We start from the raw sequence: 14,123 nt of genomic DNA on the forward strand, positions 1-14,123 counted from the left end.
ATAGACACCCCAAAAGAGAATCAAACAGAACTTCTTTAAATTGGGAATACAATACAAGAAATTAATATCTCCCTAGAAAGCAGCAGCAGCAGATTGGAACAAGCAGACAAAAAAATAATTTTTGACCTTGAAGACAACATCTCCAACATAAACTAAACCACCTAAAAGAATAAAAGAAAAATTTAGGATAACATACAGGAAATTCTAGGCACCATGAAATCCTCAAATATCTGTATAATGGGTGTTCCAGTAAGTGAAGAAGTTGCTAAAGGAATGGAAAATCCCTTTGATACAATTCTATTTGAAAATTTTCCAAATATGGAGAAACATGGAGAAATTCAGACCCAAGAAATATAATAATAATAATAATAATAACAACAACAACAACAACAATAATAAAACTAAATAGAATCAGCATACAAAGATACTCTCTCTTGCATGTCATAGAGAAACTGGTAAAAAATCAAAGACAAAGACTATATTCTAAAAATGGAAAGCAAGAAATGTCAAGTTACTTATTAATGTTCTTCCATTAGGCTAACCTCTAACTCTCAACTGAAACAGTGCAGGCAAGGAAAAAATAGGAAGACTTATATATGATATTGAAAGAAAAAATATTTCAACCAAGAATACTATATTCAGCATGACTATCCCTCAAATGAGATGAACAAATAAAAATATTCTCAGATAAAAGCTGAAAGAATACATTAATACTAGATAAGTTCTATAAGAAAAAACTGAAGGGCGTATTATATCAAAAAAACTAAAGAAAGAAAAATAGAAATAAGAGAACAAAAAAGAATCAATAATATGGTTATCAAAATGACAAGTGTAAGTCTGCAAATGTTGATAATAATGTTGAATGTTAATGAGTGAATTTGTCTATTAAAACACAGACTGACTAAAAAATAAAAGAAAATCTATCTATATGCTGGTTACAAGAGACACACCTTACAGGTAAAGACATAAATAGAATAAAAGCTAGGGGGCTGAAAAAAGATATTCCATACAAATGGAAACCACAAAAAGGCTAAAATCAGGATATTTATGTAAAAAAATATATTTTAAGATAAAAAAGTAAGACACAGCTAGACTGGTGAGAAATGTACACATGTTGGAATATTCATTTTGCAAGCTAAGTAACATGTGATTGAATGTATAAGAGAAATTGAAATCAAAACATAAAGAAAAAAATTAAAATAAAAGATACAATGAAAGATATTGTATGTTAGTACTTTGTGAACAAGTACTAAAAATGTAGGATGCAATGAAAGACATTATATGCTAGCACTTGTTGAACAAGTACTAAAATAACTTGTTCACCAAGAAGAGTACTAAAAGAACTTGCTCAATGAGAAGATATATTTTAAAATATCTGCACACCCAACACTGGAGTATCCAAATATGTGAAAGAGAGTTGTCAGATAGCAAGGGAGAGATACATTGTAGTACAATAATCATTCAGGATCTCAATATCTCACTGTTTATTCTGGACAGATAATTACAAAAAAGAAATTAAAAAGTGATAGAAGATTTAAATGATACCACAAATGAAATGAACTTGACAGACATTTACAGATTATTTTACCAAACAACCACAAAATATATGTTTTCCTCACTGCACATGGAACATTTTTAAAGATCAACCACATGATAAGGCACAAAACAAACCTTACAAATTCAAATGTATATACACTCTATCCAGTATATTTTCCAACTACAATAGAATCAAACTTAAAATGAACTACAGAAAGAATCCTAGAAAATACACAAACATATTGAAAGTACACAACCTACTTCTGAGTGACTTTGCAACTAGAGAAGATATTAAGACTGAAATAAAAATGTTCATAGAAACCAATGATAACAAACAAGTGTTTATAACCAACAAGTGTTTATAACCTATGGCATAGCAAAAATAGTCATAAGAGGGAGGTTCATAACAATTAGTGCCTACAAGATAAAAGCAAAAAGATGACCGATAAGCAATCTAATTACACAACTCGGGAAACTGGAAAAACAACAGCAAGAAAAATTCAGGGAGAAATGAAATAATAAGGATTACAAAAATGAAAGAGAATAAAAGAAAATAAATGTACAGAAAATAAATGAAGCTAAAAATGATTCTTTTAGAAGAAAAGCAAAATTGACACACTCTTAGAGAATGAACTAGATAAACCAAATCAGCAAGGAAACAGGAAATATTACTACAGAACTAAAAGAAATACAAAATAGAGTCAGCAAATACTATGAGCAATTATACACCAGCAGAGAAGAAAACTAGGTGAGATGGACAAATTTCTGGACATGCATAACTTACAAAGATTGAACCAAAAAGAAATAGAAAGTCTGGGAACTGGGGCCAGCAGGTAGTGTGGTGGTTAGGGTACAGGACTTCCACATGGTTGACTGCAGTTTGAGTCCCAGACCTGGTGGCTTGCTCACTTTCTCTCTCTTTCTTTCTCTCTATCTCTCTCATTCTGTACCTCTTTGATCAAGTTAAAATAAATTAATTAAATAAATAAAATTCAATGAATAATTTTAAAAATAAATTTTGGGGACTAGCACATGATGTAATGGTTACATCACTGGATCCCATGAAGTCAACCATGGTTTGAATCCTGAACTTCTCAGTTTAAAACTCATGCTGGACATGTGTGTGTGTGTGTGTTTTCAAAATCCCAAGAGGAGGATGAAAAAAAAAAAAAGAGGAAATTGTGACATGGCCAGACCTTCTGGGAGGTGAATCCTTTCTGTCTCTCTGCCTCAGTCTTTTTGGCAAATACACCAGCCTATAGCAAAAATCTCTAAAACAGAACAAAAAGAAAAAGATAGAAAGTCTGAGAAGACTATTATTGAATCAATAATAAGTAGTCTCCTGACAAAGAAGACATCAAGTCCTGGTGGCTTTACATCTGAATTCTGCAAAGCTTTTAAAGAAGAAATAATGCCTACTCTCAAACTATTTTGAAAGATTCAAAAGGAAAGAATCCTCACAAATTCATCCTGTGAAGCTTCCATTAATCTAATCCCTAAACCAGACAAAAACATAACAACAAAAAAAATTTTCAGACCAATATCCCTGATGAACGGAAGTTCTTGCCAATGAAATTAGAGAAGAGTCAAATAAAATGCATCAAAATCAGAAAAGAAGAAGTGAAATGATCTTTCTTTATAGATGATATGATTCTGTATTCAAAATGAACAAAAACAACAAACCTCTCAGAAGTGATAAATGAGTACTCTAAAGTGGTTATAAAATTAATATATAAAAATCTATAAGATATTTATACTCCAACAATGGGAAAATTGAATAGATTTGAAGAAAAGAATCCCATTTATAATAGTCACAAAATCAGTAAGATATCTAGGAATAAACCTGGCCAAAGAAGTCAAAGTCTTCTACAAGGAAAACTTGGAAGAATTAATATAATGATGAATTGATATAGTGATGATGTCAATTTTGCTCAAATTAATCTACAAATTCAATGCAATTTTGATCCCAGAGACATTCCTCAAATAAATAAAAGAAAAAAAAAACACATTAAAACAATTTGTCTAAAATCATGAAAGGCCCCATATCACCAAGCAATACAGTGCAAAGGGAATAAAGTAGGAACCATCTCACTTTCTGATATAAAAACACATTTACAAATATGTAATACTGAAAACAGCATAGTATTGACGTAAAAAACAGGCAGGTAGACCAATGGAACAGAAATGAGAACACAAAAATAAACCCTAAGACATACAGTCAACTGATCTTTGACAAAGGGCACAAGACAATCCAGTGGGAAAAAGGAAATGTCTTCAGCAAATGCTGCTGGGAGAACTGGATTTCCTTTTTAGAATAAAACTGACCTCTTATCTCTTACCTATAGCAATCAACTCAAAATGGATTGAAAACCTAAGCATAAATCCTCAAACTATAAAAATAGTGGTGCTAAACACAGATAAAACTCTTGGAAACTCTTAATAAGGCAACAATTTCTTTCTTTTTTCTTTTAGAGTTTTTTGCTATGGGGCACGTGCACTTGTCAGACAGACAGAGAGAGACAGAGAGACAGAAAGCAAGAAATCACCGCCCGGGAGGTTGGCCATGCCGCAATCCCTTCTCCTCCATTCTCCTCTCGGGATCTTGGACACGCACACACACGTGTCCGGCATGTTTTAAGCCACCAGGTCCAGGACGCGAACTGTGGTCGACTACGTGGGAGTCCAGAGACATAGCCATTATGCTAACTGCTGGTCCCCCGACCTGAGTTTTAAGCCACTGATCCGGGACACGAACCATGGTTGACTACATGGTAATCCAGTGACATAGCCATTATGCTAACTGCTGGTCTCAAGGCAACAATTTCTTAAAGAAGACCATCAAAGCACAGGCAATTGTCCTAAAAGTAGACTAGTCAGACTACATTAGACTAAAACCTTTTGCACAGCAAAAGTAACAATAATTAGAGCAACAGACTATTCTTAGAGTGTGAGAATATATTTGCAAACTATACCTCAAATCATAGATTTATAGCAAGTATATACAGGCAACTCAAGCAGCTTACCTGCAAAAAAATAAGCAATGTAATTAAAGGATGGGAAAATGAGCTGAAGAGACAACTCTCCAAGGAAGACATGAAAATGCCCAAAAAGTATATATGAAAACATGTTCAACATCTCTAATCATAACAAAAATTCAAATCAAAACCACAGTGAGATACCACTTAACCCCAGTCAGAATGACTAGAACTAAAAATATAATGATAAGTGCCAACAAAGTTGTGGTGGAAAGAGAACTAACCTACACTGTTGAATTAATATAAATTAGTACATCCACTGTGGATAATGATATAGAGATTCCTCAGAAACCTACAACTAGAACTACCACATGACCCAGAAATTCAGCTCTTAGGCATTAACCCGAAGGACAGGAAAACTGTTAGGGGAAAAACAGTGGCACATATATATTACAGCATTATTTATAATTGTTAGGACATTAAATCAACCCAAATGTTCAAAAATAAAGTAGATTGAAACAATGTGACATATGTACTCTATGGAATACTACTCAGTCATACAAAATGACACTGTGTCATTTGATAGAAAGTGGATGAGTATAAAAGACAATGCTGATTGAAGCAAGTCAGGCTATGAAAGACAGACTTTTTATGTCCCCGGTCAATAGCAGAAATTGAAAGACTGGAAGGTACAATAGCACAGAGAACAACCGTAGATAGTAGAGATAGTAAGGATATGAGTAATTGAGGAGGGTATAGGGAGGGCAGGAAGGAGAATAAGAAAAAAAAAACAATATCCTTAATACAAAAATAAAAATTTATTGCTAATGATAATATATGTGTGTGTGTGTGTGTGTGTGTGTGTGTGTGTGTGTATGCCCATGTCCCTGTTTTGACCATTTGTGCTGGGGAAAATTATGTTGTATACTTAAAGGATGTATAGTGTTGGGACCAGCAGATAGCCTAATGGCTACATTGTTGGACTCCCAAGTAGCCGACCATGGTTCAAGTCCTGGATCCAGTGACTTAAACTTAGACCAGGCACACGGGCATGTGTGCCCAAGATCCCAAGAGGAGAATGGAGGAGATGGGATTTCAGTGTGGATATTTCCCCCTGGGGTCCTTCTGTCTCTCTCTGTCTTTCTGGAGATTCTGTAATAATTGAGGTTCTATTCAGCAAATCTTTCCTTGTGATAGCATTTCTGAATTGCTGACACTCACCTATACAGAGTATTAATGAAAACAATCTTTGCTATACTTTTGACTGATCTAAAATAAATCACATATGTTAAAATACATACATAAGTTTTCAGAATGTAATTTTTATAATCTAATTCCACCTATGTTTAGCAATAATGTCTTTTAAACGCTGCTTGTTTTAATATTCTTGGAATGAATCTTTGAGGTAGAGAGTTTTTGTGGCAGTAACTGAAAGTGCTTTTGAGAAATCTACCTTCATGGATGTGAGGAAGGGCCAAGGAAGCTTGCAAGGTGCAGCTGATGTGACTGAAACATAGCCCCCTTGGAGGATCTCCAGACCTGGAATGTTCCTTCATATTTGTTCCCAATGAATATCAGATTCACAGGTCTTTATATCAAGTTGTCCTCTGAATGCTTCTAATGATGTCCTCTTCTTAGTGGAGTAGATCTTTATGCTGGGTACATTTACTAGGAGGAAGAAATCATTGAATATTTGGTAATGTTCCCAGCAGTAGGGGTTGGTCATGGACAAGAATCTGGGCAGAACCTCAAGATTGCACCACTCATTTTGTTCCTGTACTATGGAGTATGAATCATCTCATGACCCACAGAATTCCTTATGATCTGTTTATAATTCTCAATGGGTATGTAAACCCAGCTTCTATAGGTTTTTTTTTTTTTTCTGATGTGAGTATTGCATGAGGAGAAATCCAAACATCATTCTGCAAAATTCACAACCCAGTTACCTGTGGCATTCTGTACAACTCCAAAAGGGTCCCAATTTCAGCTGAAAAGGTTGGAATGTTTCCCACAATGATAGCTACAGGTTGTTTCTATATCTGACAGTTGTAGTTAGGCAGAGATTGATTCCCTCCAGAGAGCAAAAATAAGGCACTCTCTAAGGTCCTCCGATGACCAGGAAGTGCATTGTAGAGATTATAACCCAAGGAAAAGTTGGGAAGCAAATGGAGATTCTTACTGATCCCCTCAATGGCAAATACAAATGCTATTACATGTTGATAGTTCCTCCAGATCAACCTAAACAAAGGGAACAGCATTATGAAAGCCAGTTCAGTCATGAGATTCACAGTAAATGCTCAACCAAGTCAAAGGACACAAAAGGATACACTTTGTCTGCCATTCAGAGATTTTCCTGCACTGTTACATGGGAATGGTGTGAATGAGGGTTCTGAGGCTCTGGAAAACTTTTAAGTAGCTTTTCCCCTCTATTTAAATATATTGTGCCCAAATAACAAAAGAGATTTGAAGGACATTGTGAGTGGGATGTGGTCTCATTTAGCTGGATGATGATGATGTTACCTGAATAGAGTAGATTTTAAAGGAGGATTCTTAATTTCTAGAGAATACAAGCATTCCGTATTATCTTTATGCTCTAGAGCATTTCATAACACTGGGATAAGCAGTTTTTCAACCATTTGGCAGCCTTAACCTCTAAAATATATTCATTTTGTGCATTTTCAGGTTTTAAGATTTTTTTGCATGGGGGTGTGTGTGCCCTTGTCAGAGAAACAGAGAGACACAGAGAGACAGAAAGTGAAAAATCACCCCTCAGGGAGATAATCACACCACAATCCCTTCTCCTCAATTCACTTCTCAGGATTTTGGGTATGCACACATGTGCACCTGGCATGAGTTTCAAGCCTCCAGGTCTAGGACTTGAACTAAGGTTGGCCATGTTAGAGTCCAGCAACATAACTGTTACTGGTCCTTTTAGGTGTCTTTTTCTATACTTTTTTACACTACAATATCAACTTTTATGAACAATGTGTGGTTAAAATACACTTTCCTTGAGGGGCCAGCAGGTTGCATAGCGTTTGAAGCATCAGATTTCCACATTATTGATTGTGGCTCAAGACTTGGACCTGGAGGCTTGAAACTCATGCTAGGCATGTGTGCATGCATGCCCAAAATCCTGAGAGGAGAATGGAGGAGAAAGGATTATGGCAAGACCATCTTACCCGGGGGGGGGGGGTGATTTCTCACTTTCTTTCTCTTTCTCTTTCCTCTCTCTCTTCAGTGAGCCCACCTTCCCTATAGCACAAAATCTCTCTTAAAAATTATATATTTTTTACTTAATTTATCTTCCCTTTAGATCTTCTAGTTATTATTGATTATAGCAATTTTTCTCAATTATTAAAAAATAAATCTTTTTCTGTACTTAATTTTTTATATAATTTTCAATTTACACTTAATATTTTTCCTTATGAAAGACTAGTAGTAGGGTAGATTTATGGAATAGTGTATAATGCACCCAGATTCCACATGGCCAAACACACATTTGGATTTCCAGATTCAATAACTTGAGAGATACACTGTGTGTGTGTGTGTGTGTGTGTGTGTGTGTGTGTGTGTGTGTGTGCATCAACAACCCAAAAGTAATAAGAGATGGAGGGGAAAATATTGCTGCATGACCAGTCCCCATGGGGGATTCTCTCCTTTCCATCTCTCTCTTTGTAGAGTGCAGGCATCTTTTTATTCTCTCTCTCTTTCTCTCTACCCTACTTGTATAACACCCTAACTGTATAATCAATAATAACTAGAGGATCTAAAGGGAAGATACATTTTTAACGAAAAAAATATATGATTTTTAAGAGATTTTGTGCTGTAGGGCGTGTGGGCTCACTGGAGAGAGAGAGAAAGAGAGAGAGAGAGAGAGAGAAAGTGAGAAATCACCCCCAACATATATATATGTATGTATTTGTTTTGAAATTTTGAAGTTAGATTGTCCTTTTTTACTTATTGACTTGCTGTTTTGTATGGTATTTAATTTTTTAATTTCCTTTGTTGAATTTACTTGTCTTTTCTTATTTTCTTAAACATAAAATTTTCATAATTTTTAAATAAAACATGTAAGACTAAAAATTTTTAAAAATCTCATCATCTCTTTACTTATTCTACATTGGTTCTTTTTATTTTTTACTAGATACCTTTTGTTATTATTATTTAACATTCAATTGCTGTACATCACTAGAACATACAAAATGAAGTTTCCTAGATTGGCTCTTATATTTTATTGTTGTGACGTTCTACATAAGATGTACAATTTTATTATATTTTAACTTTTTAACTGTGATATTTTTAAATTGTCCCAAAGTAATTATGTTTTATTTAATTTAAAATCTACTTTCCGTTAGGCTCAGAAAATTCTGTTTGTACTGGCAAAGATCATTTGTTTGAGAAGACTGTAGCCAGGCTTCTGACACTTCTACTAAGCATATCTGCATACTATTATATAACCTACACAGGTATATTTGGCCAACCTCTCTTCTACAAATGATGTTAACTCTTAGTAATTTCCTACCCAAGGATCTCCAACTTGTCTCTTAGCTATAAAATTCCTATGTTCATTGTATGCTGAGTTCAAGTTAATCTTTCTAACCATTGCAAAAATTTATGGCCAACTTTTCTTTACCTACTTTTAGGGTTTAAATATGCTTTATGGGGGACCAGCAGTTAGCGTAATGGCTATGTTGCTGGACTCCCATGTAGTCAACCACGGTTCGTGTCCCAGACCTAGTGGCTTAAAACTCACACCAGGCACGTGTGCGTGCATGCCCAAGATCCCAAGAGGAGAATGGAGGAGAAGGGTTTGCGGTGTGGCCATCCCCCAGGGGATGATTTCTTACTTTCTGTCTCTCTGTCTCTCTCTGTCTGTATGGTGAGCGCACGTGCCTTATAGCAAAAAGAAAACAAAAAAACAAAAAACAAAAAACAAAAATCAAACCTCTCCAAAAAAAAAAAGAAATAGTAACCTTTAAATTTTTTCTGTTGTGTAAATAAATGTATTACTCTTCTATACATACTTGATGGATGTTTACAGATATGCAGAGGACTTATTTGGTATAAGTTAAATAGATTATGCTACTGAAAGCTGATGCCTAATTTTGTTTGCTTCATTTGTGATAAAACAAGAGAAAATTAATATTTGTCTTTATTTTAAAATATTTTTTCATATTTCTTGCTGATTTTCCTTAGTAAAGAGGAATCTTTATTCATCACTGGGGTACTTAATATTAGCTTTAAGTTGACTATATTTAGTTTTTCAGTTTCAACTTGTCATTTAAAATTCTTGACAATGCAAAAATATCATTCAAAAGCTGAAAAAATAATCAGTTAAGTTAGAAGTGTAAACTTATTCACCACACCTCACAGCACAGGGTGTAGATTACTTTACCAGTGTTTCTTAGTAAATGTTAAGGCATAAAGTGTACATTATAAAATTTAAACCAGAGAATCAAATGGAATATTCTCTAACCAGAGTTCTCAGAGTGTTCTTTAAATTCATAAATAGAAGAATTCAGATACTGTTGTTTTTTGAGAGAGACTGATAAATAGATCAATGGAATAGAATATAAAGGTAAAAAAGACAGCCGTACAGGTAATATAGATAAAGATGCAAGACAAAATTAGAGGAGAAAAGTGATTTTGAACAGTTATCTTAAACATATTCTAAGTCCTATATTTAAAAAATCAATCGATATGCCAGCACATATTGCAGTCATTAAGTTCTGTGCTTTGGGATCCAGATTGTACTTGGTCAGACATGTTTTGAGTCCTGGTTCCTAAATCTTTTAAAAGATGCAAAGTGTGGATGTGTGTTTGTGTGTGTGTGTGTGTGTGCACATGCCTAAGTTCCTGACAGCATGGAGAAAAAGAGTAAAAATGATTATAGAATGACAATGCCATACTGGGGATTTCTTTTTCTCTGTCTCTCTCTTCCCCTGTTTCTCTGGTGAGCATATGTATCCTCCTAGTAATAAAAATAAATACACACATTTAGATTTATGCCTTAAGAATATTCAAATATTTATTTCCAATGTTGGAAAGATATATAGTGATTGAATGTAAAAAATAAAATAAATAAATTTATTAAAGTATTCAAATATTGACTAAAAACTTACCGTAGGCAAATGGAATACCTAAAATATAATACTAAGAAAGTACATCAGGATATATATAGAATAAATATATATGACTGTGAATTATGCAAAAATTTATTTTTGAAATTATAATTGTATTTAATAAAATATTGTGCATATTTATGTGGCACAGTTTGACTTTTCAAAACATGTACACATTATGTAATGACCAGATCAGGGCACTAAAATATTCACCATTTCAAATATTTAAAATTTCTTTGTTTTCCTCCTTCTAACCTTCCACCATTTCCCACCCTCCTCCCACACTCTCTCTTGGATCCACAGTTGCTATCTATGCTTTTATATCATCCAATATTTCAGTTTCTGCCATATAGGGAGGGAGTAAGGGGGAAAAATAGAAGTAAAATATATAAAAAACACAAAATAGAAAATTATCTGTTGAAGGTAACATGTATGCTAATATCTTTGATTAAACCAATATACATTGTATTCTGGATGGGAAAAGCCATTTTGTATGCTGCAATGATACACAGTGAATGAAAGTAAAATAAATAAATTTTTAGAATAAAATAAAATTTTTTTGTATTGTGCACATTTACATTGCACACCTTCTAAACAAAGAACTATTTATTTATTTATATTTAGTATTGCTATTATTTTAAATTTGATATAAGACAGGTGCACTCACCAGAGGAGGGGTTGTTGAGAAAGCAAGACACCAGGAATGAGATTCAAATCATGGTAATCCATGTGGGAATCCAATGCCTAAACCACTACACTGCCTGCTGGGCTGGTCCCTAAAATTAACACTTCTAAATTTGAAGAGCAAACAAGAAATAAAGTAAGCCAGGCACAAAATGACAAATACTGTATGTTTTCCTTCATTAGTGGAAGATAAAAGATTTTTTTTTTTTGGAAAGGTTTTTGCTATAGGGTACATGTGCTTGCCAGACAGAGATAGAGAGACAGAAAGTGACAATTCACCCCCTGGGGGAATTGCCACGCCCACAATCCTTCTCCTCTATTCTCCTCTTGGGATCTTGGGCATGTACACACACACGCGTCTGGCATAAGTTTAAACTACTGGGTCCAGGACTCGAACCACAGTCAACTACGTAAGAGTCCAGCAACATAGCCATTATGCTAACTGCTGGTCCTGTGGAAGATAAGTATTTGATTGCACAGAAATGGAGAAAGAAGAAATGAATACCAGAAGAGGAAAAGGTGAATGGGATGGAGGATTGAGAACACATAGTGAACAGATAAAAGAACAGTAGAATGAGTTGTAGAGCACCGTAGTGAAGATTTCTTTGAAATAGCATTAAAAATACCTTGCACAAGAAAATTTGTTAATGTTTATTTCATAAAAATTAAGATATGCTGTTCGGATGGTTCTGCTGAGAGAAATGCAAGCACAATCAGGGGGTAAATATTTGCAAATCATGTATCTGAAGATAAACTTTTTCACAGAGAATGTAAACAATTTATAAAACTTTGTAAGAAGACAACTTTTATCAATAGGCAAAATAATTGAACTGATACCAAGGAAGATAGGGAAATCTGAAATACTCATCTAAAAGTTATTCGACAGGCTGTAAGAAAAATATCAGTGCAAATGCTAATGTAATATTGCTACCCATCTATTAGAATAAGTAAATATATTAAAATATAAAAAGTAAATATACAATTCATTTATTCATCTCTATACTAATATCACATTCAATAAAATTCATTTCAAATCAGTATATACCATGCTCAATGTGCTTGAGGTGTGATTATTCAGAAACAAAAATAAAAGCAATCATTGATTAAGTCTTTTTAAAATGGGCAAATAAAAAGATAGATGCCACTTTATAGGATGTGTAAAGTTAGACTTGTGCTCATGGAAATGTGTGTGTCACCTGTGTTTGCTATGAGGGTATTTGGAGTGATTAGGGTCTTTGGTGATTCAATAAAACGTGTGTGGGGGGGTAACGGTATAGAAAGCAAACATCCAGAGACAGTGTGGGAAGACAGCGGGAGGTGGCAGAGAGTAAGAGACAGGGAACCAAGGAAGGGGGGAAAAAAGCAAAACATACAGAAAACAAGAAATGGAAGATCATTTGCTGACAATAACATGTTTGTTGATGTGCTTGATTGAGACAATATACAGTATACTTTGGATGGAAAATCTCATTTTGTATGCTGTAATGATGTACAGTGAATGAATGCAAATAAGTAAATTGAAAAAAAAGATGCCACATGAAATAAAATAAAATAAAATAAAGGAAAAAGAAAGCAGTATGTGAAAACAAGTACATAGGATTTGAAAAATATTTTATTTTTTTCAGAAGTTAAATTACACTTATCATCCAACTATGCAAAACTCAGTGTTTACTAGAAATTTTCCATATATTCATATACATTTTAATTTATTTTATACATTCACTCATTGTATATCTTACCACGATTATTTGTAGTGTCTTCATTTGTCATAAGAACTGAAATCAAGGGACCACTAGATAGCATAGTGCTTATTTCGCTGGACTTCCACATGGTCAACCGTGGTTAGAGTCCCAGACTTGGTGGCTTGAAACTTACACTGGACCCATGTGCTTACCTTGGGCACGCACACACACACGGCCGGTGTGAGTTTAAGCCACCAGGTCGGGGACTCAAATTGTGGTCGACTACGTGGGAGTCCAGTGACATAGCCATTACGCCAACTGCTGGTCCCGTTCCCAAGGAAATTTTTGAAATGATTCATATGGAGCAGCCAGTAGTGTTGTGGTTCAGGCAGTTGATTCCACCTTGCCAATTTTGCAGCTTAAACTTCAAATGCAGTGGCTTGGAAAGCATGCTAGGCACATATGGAAGTAAGTCCAAAAATCTGGAGAGGAGGATAAAAAGGAATTCAGCATGGTCTTTCCTCTCTGGAGAAGCATTCTCTTTCTCTCTCTCCAGTGAGCCCACCTGCCCTATAGCACAAAATCTCTCTCCCTCTCTTCAAAAAGTGAAAATACCAGATAGCAAAATTGTATTATTAGTTTTATACATTCCATTGCTATGGATCATTTAAATTGCAAAGAGAATTAATCCAACATAAAATATAACTCAGACGAATCCAGTTGAGAATACTATCCATGTTATCATCAACAGGTAATAAGCCATTACTGTGCCCCACAAATGTCTCATATCTCTAGTTTTTCTCCCTTATTTCTTTACCTATCCTCTTCCCCTCTTTCACCATCCTTCCACATTGTCTTCAGTGTCCATGACCATTTTCAAAGTTTTTAGGTCCTTTAATCTTTCAATCTCTACCATAGAGTGAAGACAATAGCTATATACTGAGTGGAGACATACAATATCTTTTTATCATAGCCTGGCTTGTTTCATTCAGCAATAAACTTTCCATATTTGAGTACTTTCTATCAAATACCAGGGTCTTATCCATTTATTTGGCTGAATAGTAGTCCATAGAGCATATGTGCCACACTTTTTCAATTCATTCAACTGTTTGTGGACATTTGGG

General features: G+C 34.5%; 1 pseudogene; it reads right to left on the reverse strand.

The window, feature by feature from the left end:
* Positions 1-13,915, reverse strand: part of LOC102480014 (vomeronasal type-2 receptor 116-like) — a 43,026-nt pseudogene extending 29,111 nt beyond the window's left edge.
* Between the last annotated feature and the right edge of the window lie 208 nt (positions 13,916-14,123).

This window comes from Tupaia chinensis, unplaced genomic scaffold, assembly GCF_000334495.1.
Source record: "Tupaia chinensis unplaced genomic scaffold, TupChi_1.0 Scaffold146304_1, whole genome shotgun sequence".
In the NCBI taxonomy this organism is placed as follows: Eukaryota; Metazoa; Chordata; class Mammalia; order Scandentia; family Tupaiidae; genus Tupaia; species Tupaia belangeri.